Below are 10,419 nucleotides of genomic sequence, written 5' to 3'. Positions count from 1 at the left end.
GGAGACGGGCATCGTCTGGGGTTGGTCGAGATCCATCGCGACGCGGACGGTTTCGTTTGATGGCGAGATATTTGAGGATTTTTCGGGGGGATGAACCGACTTGGGCTTTCCCGATGCGAGACGGTTTGTGCTCTACGATTCGGATTCGGAATCGGTGTGTGCTCCACGATTTAAAAGAAAGACCAACACCCGGTGAAAATCGCACTAACAGAAATCCGAGACTTCCTCAACCAATCGCGCAACACGAACACGATGAACGCCACCGTCGCATCACCGTCGGAGCCAGCCGCCACCGTCACCGTCGCATCGCTGGACGAGCTCCGCGAGGTGGCCGAGGATGATCCCCGCGCGTCGGAGGACGGGGGGCTGCGCGTGGCGGTCACCGGCGTCCGCGTCAGCCAGGCGGAGGAGCTGCACGCGCTCGTCCGCGACCACGTCGAGGCGAAGCTCTGGAGCGTCGTCGGCGAGGTCGACGCCATGGCGGCGCTCAGGTCCGCGGCCGACGGCGCCGCCCGCCTCGTGGAGCTGAGCCGCGCGCTGGACGCCGTCGTGAGGGACACGGAGGACGGCGTCCCGGTGCCGGCCACGGGGCCCCGCATCACGCTGCTGACGGAGCTGGCCCGCGACGTGTCCACCCAACGGCCGCCGCCCTTCCTCCCGCGCAAGTACGTCGTTGCTGTCGTCGAGGCGGTGGACATAGGGAGGCAGGCGGAGGCGCTGAGCTACTATCGGTTCTCCGGCGACAGATGGACGTCGCCGGAGTCGCTGGAGTACTCGATGGCCTACTTCCGGCGGACGGCGGAGAAGACGAGGGCACGGATCGCTGCCCTGTTGGGGATGACCATCCCGTTCGAGGATCCTCCCATCGTCATCCACATCCTCGAGGCCTCAAGTTGGGAAGCCAGATATTACTCCAATTCATCATAACGTAATGTGTAACCCTTTTTTTTTTTTGTTTAACTAAGAAAGTTAGCCCGCACCTTCGCGCGGGCACGCACTATAGACTATGTTTGAACACTTATAAAGGTAAAATATTAAATGGAACTTATAAAAGATCATTTTGTTTATTTGGATTATTTGAGCACATTTAGAAAAAACATTAAATATTTTTCGGCTTGACATGCGCTACATACCCTACCTTTCTTAAATTGCACATTTGTTAGACCAAGGATGCGATCGTGCTTTAGAAACTTGTGAAGATTCCTCATACCAACATGGGCTAGCCTCCAATACGAAAGCCACCCCGAGTTGGACTTAACCACTAAGCATGTCTCATATTTAGTTTTACTTGAGGAGAAATCCACAAGATAAAGCTTTCCCTTGAGAACACCCTTAAAGATTACCGGGGAATCATTTTTTCTATAGACGATCACATCAACATCGGTGAAAAGACAATTGTAACCTAAGGAACATAATTGAGAAACGGACAAAATATTGTAGTTTAGAGATTTTTCCAAGAAAACGTTGGAAATGGAAAGCTCATTGGAGATTGCAATTTTACCTAATCCCATTACCTTTTCCTTTTCATCGTTCCCGAAGACTATGTTCTCTTGTGATGTGTCATTCGGATCAAGACATGAAAACATCGATTCTTCTCCGGTCATGTGCTTTGTGCATCCGCTATCAATCATCCAACTTCTTCCACCGGAGATGTATTCCTACAAGAGATCAATTTTTAGTTTTAAGTACCCATACTTGCTTGGGTCTTCTCATGCTAATAACAAGTGCCTTAGGCACCCAAAGCACTATCTCGATGGAAATACTCTTGCCCTTTGGGCCAACTTATTTACCAACAACACGACCATTAGCATTCTTCCTAAGAACATAAGGGCATCAAATAAACATTGTGAAGCCCAATCATTAGGAATGATACTCTTGACCTTAACAAAGTTGCTAAGACCTTGGGGCTTCTTGATCATCAGACTTGTATCTACCTTTCCTTTTGGTGGAGGAACATACTCAAGGTCTTCATGATTGAAGTTGTCCTTTTGGTAGCCTAGATACTCCTTTAGGGCCTTACTACCCATATGACACTTAAGAAGGCCATTGTGGAGGAGTCCTATAAGCTTCTCATTTTGCTTTTGCAAAGCACTCAAAGATGTATAGTTAGTAGTACAAGCATCAATATCAATATCCTTACATATTGAGCATGGGGTCATTGCTTGGGACAATCTTGGATCAAGATGCCTCACTAGGGAGAGAGACACTATTCTTTAAGATTTCGAACTTCTCTTTAAGAGAGAAGTAAGCTTTGTCCAAGCCATTCACTCTCTCTTGAAGTTGAGCGTTTGCCACCTCAAGATTAACATGAGACTCTTTGGTTTGCTTGTAAAGCCGTACCAAAGCATCATTTTTCTCTCTCTCCTTAGCAAGCTCACCCTTGAGTTCATGAGACCACTCTTTCTTAGGAATGAACAATTCCTCTTGCCTCTCAAGGGTTACATATTGGTCCTCAATTCTCCCAAGTAACTCACTCAAGTGTGGTAGAGATTCCTTGGTTATGTACTTACACAAGTCCTCATCCATAACCTCATCCTCAACATCATCCTCATTATCACTAACAAGATCAATATTAAAAGACTTAAGAGAGGAAGGTACAGGGCGATGATGGAGGTGGTGAAGAAGGACGCGGTCGGGGGGAAGTGGAGGCCGTCGAAGCAAATTGTAAAAATAGGAGATGACCTTTTGTGGATATCTTTGGTCACTCGCTTTGTGGGTTAATTAATAGAATAGATGGCCCTAAATGAGTTGAGTTGGTTTGTAGTTATCTTTCACAGCAGCACTAGATTGATTTCCTCCTTGGCATTCCTCCTTCTTTTGGCGCCTCTTCTCACGGGCCTTTTATTCTTCGCCTCCTTCTCGTCCACACTCAACAAAGCGTACATCTCTCTAGCACGTTTCCTTCTTAATTCAGCAGCACTGAGATTAGTAATGTCTGAAAGAACTCCAAGGGGAGGATCACCCGCTGAACCAATAATGCAAAAAATATATGAATGGAACAAATAAGCATATAGGGCAAAGCTTGAGCTATTAACCTATTATTATATTTTTTGAAGAACTCACCTGATCCTGTCAACGATGTCGGTCGAGAGGCCCCAAAATTGCTATCCATTGGAACCCTAAAATGCACAAGTCCAAATTTATTAGAGTTCAATCCAGTACAAACCATAAGGCAGAATCTCAGTGCTGCTGATGGTTGTTTTTTTTTCTCATCGGTTGATGTAAACGTTCAGAATCAGTCATTCAACATTCACAAATCAAAGAAACTTAATATTCTTACTTATGAGCATGACATGACAAACCACATAGTCATAAAAAATGGGATATCTACCCTATAATTCAACAAATGGTTTCATCACTCATTCTTTCATTCATCATGGAACGGTCCAGATTAACTCTATGAAATCCAACGCTCCAGATTCACCCCACCTCCCTCCCGCAAATGATCGCCCCCTCCCTGCCCCGACCTACGCCCAAACCGCGACCCGCGCCTCCCCCCATCGCTCCCTCTCTCCTGAGCACAGCCGCTATCGCTCCCTCTCTCCCGAGCGCAACCGCCGCCGCCCCAATCTCCGCTCCCTCTCTCCCTCGCTCCCTCTCTCACGCCTCAACTCGCTGCCGCCGCTGCCGTTACACCGGGGTCGTCGCCCTCGCCTTGCCTCCTCCGATCTCCTCCGCGTCGTGATAACTCCGTCGCCTCCCTCACCGGTCTGCTCCGCCCACGCCGATCTCTCACGTCGGCGTCAACAATGTCGGCCACGTCCGCATCGCCACCGATGGCCGCCTTGACGATCTCCTCCGTGCCCCTGCCGGAACACCCACGTGCAAGGTGTCATAGGCCGATTCCAAACAAGTACAACATACATCCTGTCAGAGTAGGAAATAAACTGATTAGTAGTACTATGCCACCTGGAGAAAATAAATTATTGTCTGTACGTGTGATAAAAAAGTTATTATCTGCGCGTGTGAGAAAAGGATAGCAGGCCTGATCTGTTGGAAGCTAGGAAAAATGCTAACTGTCTCACCATTAGTGCAGAGTGTTTGAGCTGCAACTAATTCTTGAAGTACGGTGATTCTCAGACCTTGGAGATAAACTACTGAAGAACCGAACTTAATTGTGAGTACCTGTTTAATTTTTGTCTGTAGATGCAAATTTGTTCGAAAGTGACTGAAAGAGACATAAAATTCAAAATAAAAATTAATGTATTCTTGTTGATATATTTTCCTCTATTGCACTATAGCATCCATCAGTGCCATATAGGTCAGTTTCACGTTAAAATGAAATAGTATATAGTGTTGCTGGTTCAGCTGAATTGCCAAAATATAGGATGTCATCACTAATTTATTTTTTAAGCTCTCTCACTGATTTGGTTTCATTTCATTTAGGTCAATACTGTGCTAAATTTATTCCATATCAAAATTAGATCTTCCAATGTGAGTACTGGAAACCTTGTCCTGTGGTAATTTCAGAAACGGAGAATTTTGTACAGCTGATGAATTATTCCTTGATCATGGCCATTATAATTGAAATAAATACTTAATTGCACTATCTACATGATATAACTTCAAGAATTGGATTATGTTTTTCTGAATTTCCATTATGACAATGTGAGTGGCCCCTTCAGTTCTTCCCCTCGTATTCGTAAATTGCTATTAGATGGTTGGTTTATATTACAGTGTTTCATCCGTAATTGTGGCACCTCTCTTTCCGTCGTCGCACCGACAGCCACCCGTCGGTGGTATAGATGGCCATAAGGCCCCGAGGCCCAAAGGCCCGGCCCACGGCACGGCTTTTTGCCTGGCTCAAGCATGGCACGGCCCGACTTGGGTCGGGCCAGTGCCGGCCCGGCTGTCGGGTCCCAAAACTAAAGACTTGGATCCGACTGAGATTAATGTATCAATCCCTGGATCAGTCCCTGGATCAGTAAATATTGATACATACAATATAACTGGTTCTTCATTGCATACGTTAAAGTTTACAATACTAAGGGGGTTTTACAATAGTAGGTACTTACCTAATTAAACATAAGTAAGACTATTACACAGCGGAAGTTTCTATACATTCTGACTAGGGAGGTTTAACCTCTAGGGATTTTCTAAGTTATCAGGGTCATCGTAGTAATAATCATAGGGGTCCTCCTCTTGACCCAAATCTGAAAAAGGGGTTATAAGAGCAAGGGTGAGTATTCACAATACCCGGCAAGTTACCATGGAAATATGTTATGCATTGGCATATAGTAGAGTTCTTTGCAAAAGGCAATAATAAACAATCTGGAAGTATTGAAGTAAGAGTTTATAAATACGTAGACTTTAGGTTTCTAACCAGGGTACCATATGAGTCCCGGTACTCAATTCCGTGAGTACGGCTATTCGAATAGTTTCATAAATATTCTACTGCAGCAGATGTACGCTTTACCCGCAGTCCACGACTTGCTGATAATCATCGGCTTTAGTCATGGCCCAATATTAGGTTATTAACAATTATGGTACCTGTTCCATGAACTTATATCATCATGCGCTCTGAACGCAACGTTAACAGCAGCGATAGGAGTTCTGGCGTTCCCGGGGTATTTAAGGGGAACTGATCGTATGACACCACGTCATCTCGATCAAGGTTTATAATTACCATTATAATTATACTCGAGTATCACAAACCATTTACCTGTACATGGTAATGGTAAAATTTGCCCTTCGCGGCTATAGTTGCCTCCTGCTCGAGGACTTAAAAATAAGAACCACGATACAGAGGTACCACATTGCTAAATAACATAATAACTAGGTCTGTCCCTATTCTAGAAACTGCGGTCGTACCCGTTCGTTCGACATAAGTACCTGGTGATAACTATATTGATCGAGACAGTACTAGCCACCCGAAAATCATCCAATTCTAACGTACTATCCCAATCTAAGTATAAGATATTTTTACCAGATTGTAAACAAAATAAGCAATACTAAATTATCTGGGTTTCTATGATTGAATTATGCATAATAAAATAGAATATTGAATGGAAAGGCTATAAATAAATAGTTGTAAAATATAGGCTTAAATGATCAAACGGTGAATAGTAACTTGCCTTGCTCGATGGCCTGAGATTGACTGATATTATCTAGTGTGTTAGAAGAATCCTCAAGACCTAGGGTTAGACATATAAAATTCAAATTTCAAAAAGGGATTCAAATAAAATCCAAAAATAGGAAAAAATAAAATAAAAAAGAAAAATAGAAAAAGTGGTCTCAAAAGGTAGAGAATGATTTTAGAAGAATTTTGGTCCAAGTTTCACTGGAATTGGATCTATATTTTAAAAGATATGGGCTTTTAAAGTTTGAAAATCAATTAAATGTGAAATGATACTGTGTGCGGGTCCCACAGGTCAGTCTCTCTCTCTCCTCTCTTCTTCAACCTCCAGCCGTTCCCCAAATACGGCCGGCGGTGCTAGGGGTTAGGGATTTCGGCAATGATAGAGGGGGAAAGGGGTTGCGGCTGAGGAGGGGAGGTAGCTAGGGTTCTCCGACGACGGCGAACGGCGGCAGAGGGGTCAATTTGATGTGTGGGTGGGCTAGCGGCTAGGGCGGCGGTGCCATGGATAGGCCGTGAAGGTGATTGGGGTGGTGAGAGTTAGACATGGCTTGGAGATGGGTCCTAGAGCATCTACAGGATACCTAGAAGGGTTTAGGTAACTTGCCGACCTTCGGAAAGATGTGGAAAGTACTTGCCGACGAGCGCCTCCATTGGCGGCGGTCGTGCTCATGTCGGCAGCCCAAAGGATGGCATGGAAGTGCAAACCGATTGCAAAAATGGACTCTAGGGAGTATGTAGATGGATAAAACGGAAGAACTCACCGAGATCGGTTGAAATGATGAATTGTGGTCGGAAAAACTTCTTGGCGGCAAAGAACATAGCAGAGCAGAGGCGGTGCTCGGCTCGGTGCGACAAGGTGAAACTCGACGCAGGGCTTTGATTAGGGTTTAGTATGCTAGAACATGGTAGGATATAGGTGTTCTATGGATTATTTAGGGTGGAGGGTGGATGGAGGGGTGTGGAGTCGATCGCGCACAAGGTGTTCGACCGACGGCGAGAGTGGTTGATGAGATGGATTGGCGAAACAGAGCTTCGGGGTTCTGGGGTTATGGTTAATGATGATCGATGGTGGACGAGGAAAGGGTTAGGGTCCTATTTATAGGGCCAGAGGATGTGGATGAGCTCGGGCGCCATCAACGCCATTGATGAGCTCGGAAATTGGAATGGCAGGGGTGGCAGAGGGCTGTGAGAGGGAGGGCAAGATCAATTTGAGTGGCGGGAGGCCACGTTCGAATTATTACTGGCGAAGGATTGACTTGACCGTGGGTGGAATCGGCTGGCGACGTGCTGGTGCCAATCCGGGCTCGATGCGCGGCGGCGGCGAGCGTTAAAATGGTCGGCACAACGGTGATTGGTTTGAATTGTGAGAGGGGAAACCATCGTATATCTTCAATCCAACCGTGCGGCAAGTCTTGGCGCTATTTACCCTGGGTAGAAGCAAATTCGGACTCGGCGACGGCTTTGGATGGGTGTGCACGGCGTCGGGCGGCGATTTCTTGCGGTGGAGGTCGTCCCGGCTTTGTCGTCGTCAAGATTGGTGTGGCGGCGGCGGTCTGAGAGGCGTCGAACGGCTAGCGGCGCGCCAAGGCGATCGGGCAGGCGCATGCGGCCCCGAAGCCGACACGCAGCGACTCGGCGTGCGACAAAGTCGGATGCCTGGGCGGCACGCGCAAAGGGGAGGAGAAGGCAAAGAAAACCACGGCTTTGAGTGGGTTGTGGTCACCAAGGACCCAACCTAGACTTTGTGAAAGATTGAATGGGTGTTGGGCTGTGTTAGCTGGGCTAGACATTTCATCGAACACCTTTGATGCAATGAATAGTGTTTTTCAGGAATTTTGAATATTTTCCCTAGAAAATAATGAATTTATTCTATAAGTTTGGAAGGGTTTCACTGGGGTTTGGAGTAAAGCAAACTCTCACTACTAAAAGGGTAAACTTAAAGAAATAAACTAAGGTTTGAAATTTGAGAGAATTTGCTCAAATTTGCTAAGGTCTAGGATAAGGGAATAATTAGGGTAAAATAATAGGGTTTTAAAGAAGTAATACTTGAACCAAATAAGAATAAAAAAGAAATTGAATTAAACTTTTAAATTTTACTAATTTAGTCAAAAGCCAGCATAATGCAGTCAAATTTTTGTTTAAAATTTGATGATGTTACACCGACCCTACCGCCGGGCCGTGCCTGGGCCTTCCCACCGGCACGCTGGGCTGGCCCGGCACGGTCAGCCCGGCCTGGCACACAAAGTATAGGGACTAAAAATAGATATATAAATGCCACTGTCCAAAGAATAGGGACCCTAAATAGACTTATTTTAGCTATTTATATATCACAGCCCAAAGAAGAGGGAGGAAAAATAGACTTTTTTTAGCTATATATATATATATATATATATCCCTGCCCAATAGGAGGGAGGACAATTAGACTTATTCTGAGGAAAAACACGATGGACCTTTGTGCCTTTGGGCCGGCCCAGCACGGCCCGAGACATGTTGGGCTATGCCTGGGCCGTGTGTGCGGCATGTGGGCTGGCACGGCACGGCCCGGTGCGTCTGTCGGGCCGTGCCGGCCTGACAAGCCTCGGCCCAGGCACGGCCGTGCCGTGCCGGGCGGCCCACATGGCCATCTATAGTCGGCGGGATTGATGCCTATGTGTTGTCCCTTACTCTTCAGAGCAAGTTTAATAGTATAGCCCACTACTGGCTCCAATTCATCTATAGCCGATTTAATAGCCAATTCATACAATAGTCTTACTATACTATTAATATATGATCCTACCTGTCATACACACATTGCATTTTAGAGTCTATGCTACAGCTAGCTACAGATATGTAGCCCGCTGCTCTTCCCACTCATCTTTTATCTTATTAAAATATATTTATAGTTGGCTAATAGTCTGCTATTGTAGCTGCTCTTATTCAATCGTCAGCGCAGCTCGGGAGTCGGGACACCACCTCGTCTTTCTGAATCACTGTGTCGCTAAAATACGTTTGTTGCTGATTGATCGTGGCAATGTGCTGATTTTGACAGCGGATGGACTCTGATTGAGCAGGACTTGGATCGAGCAACATGCCTCATAAGCGACGGACACATTGCGTCTCTACTCCCGAGCAATGCACATGGTAATTCTTTTTTACAAAAAAAAAAGAACTTGTTCTTGGTTTCTGTCTAACATGTTATTTTCAGTGGGATTTGTGATATTCTAATATTTTGCTGTGGTTTTTGGGCTTGGAAGATGCTTTTTTGAAGATGTTCCTGGGACCAGTAAATCTGTGGGCACCGAGGAAGGAGGTGCAGCTCAAGACAGCTACAGGGTATGTTACAATCGTGCTATCGATGATAAGCTAAGCATCAACTTGTATTTTGAAATCAACTTATGGGGCAGCATACATTTTCTTTGAGATACCATGTGATGAAGTGTTTATAAATTTAGTTTGCACATTGATCTGAGAGAAGAATGATATCTTTGTGTTCTCCATATCTTTTGCAATGGTAGATTTTGTGCTACAGGAAAGTACATATCAGCCAAGACTGACAGGTCCCTCTTCAAGGTTATCCTATGGTTCCCGATTTTCTGCTTTCTACACTGTAGGTGTGTTTAGTTCACATCAAAATTGGAACTTTGGTCGAAATTGAAACGATGTGATGGAAAAGTTGGAAGTTTATGTGTGTAGAAAAGTTTTGATGTGATGGAAAAGTTGGAAGTTTGAAGAAAAAGTTTGGAAGTTTTGATGTGATGGAAAAGTTGGAAGTTTGAATTCCATCACATCAAAACTTTCCTACACACATAAACTTCCAACTTTTCCGTCACATCGTTCCAATTTCAAACAAAACTTCCAATTTTAGCGTGAACTAAACACACCCTACATCTTATATATTTGTTCCCTGAAGCTACAGATTGATGGTCTAGCTGTTAGCTGTGCATGTGAAAAAGCTAAATGATGCCGTATTGACCACTCAGACCTTGGTCTTGTGGGCTTGCTGCTGTGAACAGTACCAAGCATCCATATAGATTGTGTGTAGTTTTATAAATATAAGGTGCTCATGAAAAATCCTGACACTGAGCATTCAGTGATACAGTTGAATATTGGTGCACATATCACTCCACAGACATACATTGCATTATTACATAATTGGTCAGTATCACCTTTGCCTTCTTGTTAATCCATTGAGGACAAATAGCTGCACCTACAGAAGAAATTTACTTATGTACATTTTAATCCGGTATTAGGATTGATGCTTTGATGATCCATAGCTTGTTTATTCTATTATCTTCACATGTAGGATTCATGGAGTGTGAAAACAGCCCTGTAGGAAATACCTACTGGTCTCTACTTGCTCT

Source organism: Oryza glaberrima, chromosome 11, assembly GCF_000147395.1.
Source record: "Oryza glaberrima chromosome 11, OglaRS2, whole genome shotgun sequence".
Classification (NCBI taxonomy): domain Eukaryota; kingdom Viridiplantae; phylum Streptophyta; class Magnoliopsida; order Poales; family Poaceae; genus Oryza; species Oryza glaberrima.
Note: the sequence above shows the minus strand (reverse complement) of the source record.